Below are 5,185 nucleotides of genomic sequence, written 5' to 3'. Positions count from 1 at the left end.
GTGATAATTGATGGGTCTCGCATTCCTGCTTAATCTTTTATCAGATGTTTCATTCATTCACAGAGTAGTTTGCACAAGAAATAATCATTTTGTGCTGGGGTGCTGAGTATAGTTATCAGTATACAGTTATCAGTATACAGTACAGTACGAGTACAATTATCAGTATACAGTAGAGTACTAGTACAGTTATCAGTGTACAGTACAGTACTAGTACAGTTAGCAGTGTACAGTACAGTACTAGTGCAGTTATCAGTGTACAGTACAGTACTAGTACAGTTATCAGTATAGAGTACAGTACTCATATAGTTATCAGTATGGAGTACAGTACTAGTACAGTTATCAGTATACAATACAGTACTAGTACAGTCATCAGTGTACAGTATGGTACTTGTACAGTATGGTACTAGTACAGTTATCAATGTACAGTATGGTACTAGTACAGTTCTCAGTGTACAGTTATCAGTGTACAATACTAGTACAGTTCTCAGTGTACAGTACAATACTAGTACAGTTACCAGTGTACAGTATGGTACTAGTACAGTTATCAGTGTACGGTACTAGTACAGTTATCAGTGTACAGTATGGTACTAGTACAGTCATCAGTGTACAGTACTAGTACAGTTATCAGTGTACAGTACAGTACTAGTACAGTTATCAGTGTATGGAACTAGTACAGTTATCAGTGTACAGTACAGTACTAGTACAGTTAGTGTACAGTATGGTACTGGTACAGTTATCAGTGTATAGTGCAATACTAGTACAGTTCTCAGTGTACAGTTATCAGTGTACAGTACAATACTAGTACAGTTCTCAGTGTACAGCACAATACTAGTACAGTTATCAGTGTACAGTATGGTACTAGTACAGTTATCAGTGTACAGTACAGTACTAGTACAGTTAAAATATGCAATGACGTGGTGATGCCTCTTAACATCACCCCTGACCTCTCACCAATTGAGGTGGTGATGATCACACCTCTTCCATCCCACCCTGTAAGTGACCATAACAAACGAGTGGAAACTAGAACGGCACTCGGTAGAGAGCACACCTCCACCAGGCTGAACAGTTTACATTTTGTATCCACTGATGGTCAGAATCTGGATCCATACCTGAACCCAAATCAAATCAGTTTGTTGTCATCGAGCCATCTCATCCACCACGTTTTGTCCGAATCCATCCACACCTTTTTGAGATATCGTTTTTGGAAACATCATTCTCTCAATGGTGAAGAATCACATGAAAAATATATAATAATTCTCGGATCCGGACCTTCACCAAAATTGAATCAACGAGTCCTTGTCACACACCCAACATGTCCACCAAGTTTCATCCGAATCCTTCCACAACTTCTTGAGATATCACGCAATATCGTTTTTAGGTCCAATCTCTCAATGGTGAAGAATGAGTGAAAAATTAAGTAACTCTCGTATCCAGATCCGGATTCGGATCTTCAGCAAAACCGAACCAATTGGTCGGGGTCACACATCTAACCTGTCCACCAAGTTTCATCCGAATCCTTCCACAACTTCTTGAGATATCACGCAATATCGTTTTTAGGCCCAAACTCTCAATGGTGAAGAATGAGTGAAAAATTAAATAACTCTCGTATCCAGATCCGGATTCGGATCTTCAGCAAAACTGAACCAATTCGTCGGGGTCACACATCTAACCTGTCCACCAAGTTTCATCCGAATCCTTCCACAACTTCTTGAGATATCGTACTTTCAAGACAAACACAGAGACAGACAGACAGACAGACAGGTGTGAAAACATAGCATGCGTCCACCTGCAACGGTGAAGGTAAAAACAGCAATTCCTTCTTTTAAAAATTTTTTTCCCGTTCTTCGATTCAAAAGGAGGACATTAACCGAATGATCCTAAAGAATCCCAAACAATGTCGTTCATCTCCTAATACGTGCGTGATGATCCGGCGTCTATTTCCTTCTCCCAATGTCACCCACAATCAGCCAGCTCACGTCCCACCTCCTCTTTCCCTCCTGCCAAGTGACGCCCACACTCCGAGCTCCGTCTCTTGCATCTCGTCCTCGCAGCCTCCACGACAATCCCACCTCAATCGCCGGGTGAACGTTGGAATCCCGTGCGGGGCTTATCGCAAAACGCACACAATACAAGTGAGAGTGATACAAAAGCAAAGCTCAGTAACCAGTGGTGTTGCCCCTTCGTGCATGGCAACGACCTACGTAAACGATGGTAAATGCAAGATGTTCAAGCTATGTAAGGAAGACGAGAACAGGTAAAATAATGTACATGAAGTCGCGATACCACGTGATGCCGTGCCCAGAGCCGGATTAAGCCTCGGCTGGCCCTAAGGCACATTTTGAAATTTTAGAGAATGGCCTGAAAATGTTAAATTAGATCTCGGGCTCATGGAAATGGACCCCAGACAAAAGATGAACTGATTCAAGAACAAAATATTAAATACAAAAAAAGACAAATATTTCATGTGAAAAATAATTTTTGGCCCAAATTTTTTGGCTGGCCCTAAGGCACATTTTGAAATTTTAGAGAATGGCCTGAAAATGTTAAATTAGATCTCAGGCTCATGGAAATGGACCCCAGACAAAAGATGAACTGATTCAAGAACAAAATATTAAATACAAAAAAAGACAAATATTTCTTGTGAAAAAAATTTTTGGCCCAAATTTTTTGGCTGGCCCTAAGGCACGTGCCTTGTCTGCCTAACGGTTAATCCAGCACTGGCCGTGCCCCATGATTTTTTTTTTGTTTAAATTGCACCGACATCGATCGATTCGCTCCATCAAGGTGTGTACTTGTGCCCCTTACCTGGATGTTCAACACGACTCGTCTCATCGGCCAGGATGTGACCGATCTCGTGACCGTGTCACCTGCCAGCTTGAGCTCCGTCAGATCGGGAATGGAACCTGGCGACGGTTCTTGCCTGGAAAACAAGGACTTGTTGAACTGCAATGAAACAACTGTTGAACTGTTGAACTGAAACGAGACAAAATTCAATCTTCGAATCTGAACGTCTCTCCAGTCGAATGTTCTCTCACATGGCAACTCTGCACGTCGAGTCCTAATCAAATGGCGACCTGTGCTGCGTCTTGTTCTCCGTGTTAACCACTTAAAGCTGACACATAATTAGCCTCTTGAATCACTGCCGATGCAAGAAATCCACGTACCGGCTTCCAATGAACCTGTGCCGGTTACATCAATGGCACTGATACATTTAGCATCTCCGCCAACAACGGACTAGAAATGTGACTTGGGTTGAGCACGTGATGTGATGAGCGATTTTCAGCAAGACGATGAACCTCTGGATGCTGGTGAGTGTTGACAATGGCACGTGACAATGGTGTTAAGTGAGAGCCTTCTTTCCACCAGCTCATTGCTCAAGAGAGACAGACAGAGAGAGAGAGACAGAGACCCTCTGTCTCAGAGACAGACAGAGAGAGACATTTGAAGTGCCCACCTCACGTGAATCAACTCCCCCCACAAGCACGGGCGACAACACAAGACCTATTTGAGTGTAGGAATTTATTTTTGTACGTGCGAAGAGCAAGGTGACGAATGACTGAAATGTAACATACTGGGAGTGGGTTGGTGGGTTAACAATTGGGCATAAACAAACGGCTGAATGAATGAATGGGCATGCAGTAGTGGAGAATGAGAGTGAAAGGTGTTAACCTGCAGGATTGTTTTGCAGATCGGGATGGACAATGATTTGGCATCGCACTGCACTCTTAATATCCTCGAGGAAGGAGTGTGGTTGGTCAGGTTCCACAAGGTGGGTGCACAGGTTGCGTAAAAGAGTCGAGGTGAGTAGCAAGCCTGGATTTTGGAAGGTTCACGAAGAGGTGGTTATTGCATTGAAGGATGCATGTGTGCTGTAAGTGCTGGGGAGCGGTACTAAGTGGTTGCTCTTCATATCCAGAGGGCCATTCACATGTAACATGCACATTACCATGTCAAGTTGTTCACAGTGCTGCTCAGACAGAAACCCCACTCGAAGATAGCCAGATCAACCAGGCTAGACAGCTCAGAAGTGAGTGTGCATACTTATCTTTCCCACTATCTTAGCCAAGGTTACATTATGCTGGGTCATACTTAACCTAGGCTGGCCTATCAAGCCTGGAGTTGGCTTCGTGGTTATGGTGGCTGGCTTGGGATCTTAGGGTCCTGAGTTCGTGCCCCTGTTTGCCTCTGAATTAACACCAGGTGGGGTTGACTCAGCCAGTCATCCTTCTGCAGTCGGTGAAATGAGTACCAGTGCACTGGTATAGGGACACAGCATCGGTGGCACAGCCGTGCCCCACACAAGATGATAGTGACCCTACAGCTAAACGGTCAGATACAATAAGGAGAAAGTTTGTGCTGTGACTTACTGCAAGTATCATCTAAAACCTGTACTAACCTGTTCCTGGTCGAATGTTGGTGACTAAACTGGCTCGTCCCACTCCCCCACCATGTCCTCCTGGTGAGGAAGTTGTATGGATATGGATACCTATCAGAACTAAAAAGAAAACCTGTCTAAGTAAGAGAAGCTCCTTGTGAGCCAATGACCATCCATATCTGTAGTGGGGCAGATAACAGCAATTTTTGAGAGGAATTGTGCAAATGATGATTGATACAAGCATCAAATTTGGCACATTTGTTCTCCAGGGGATTCTAATCAAATCTGCCTGATTGGCCATTTGAAAATCCAAATTTTGAATAATTTGAAAAAAAAAAAACTTCAAAAAAGTTAAGATCACGAATCGATGTTGGATGCTGGCTGAGATTGGTGAATGTTTCACAAACATCATCAAAGACGTTCCAAGTCTGCCATGCAGTTTTCTTCCCTTTACCGCGGAAGGCAGACACGACGTCACATCCAGTGAACGCATGGAAGTATGGGATCCCTCTAGCTTTCTCAGGCCCTATTGCAGAAACTACTTCATGGACTGGAATCCATCGCACCTTGGCTCCTTGGCCAAAGGCAATCCACATGTTCTCAAGACCTAGTTCCTGTAAGGATGGCAGTACAGATATTGCTGTGACTAGTACGTCCGTGTCATTAGCCTTAATGATAATGGACTTGCTACCGTCCGTCGTTGCATCCCTGGCGTGTACAAATATTCGAGTGTCGGCTTCTTCATGACAACATGGAGACGCAGCATCCGGTGACTTCCTTGTGTTGCTAATGGCATCTTCTCCTTTTGTG

At 43.8% G+C, this 5,185-nt stretch overlaps 1 long non-coding RNA gene across 1 annotated transcript; it reads right to left on the bottom strand.

Moving 5' to 3' along the window:
- Positions 1-484: 484 nt before the first annotated feature.
- Positions 485-3,510, bottom strand: LOC147025732 (uncharacterized). Its single transcript, XR_015057887.1, has 3 exons — positions 3,165-3,510; positions 2,806-2,920; positions 485-2,106 (listed from the first exon to the last, which is right to left on the bottom strand). It is a non-coding gene; the product is annotated as an uncharacterized LOC147025732 (long non-coding RNA).
- Positions 3,511-5,185: the final 1,675 nt, after the last annotated feature.

Source organism: Eptatretus burgeri, chromosome 5 (genome assembly GCF_056783735.1).
Source record: "Eptatretus burgeri isolate ZD-2024b chromosome 5, Ebu_testis_v1, whole genome shotgun sequence".
Classification (NCBI taxonomy): domain Eukaryota; kingdom Metazoa; phylum Chordata; class Myxini; order Myxiniformes; family Myxinidae; genus Eptatretus; species Eptatretus burgeri.
Note: the sequence above shows the minus strand (reverse complement) of the source record. Positions and strands in the feature narration are given on the sequence as shown.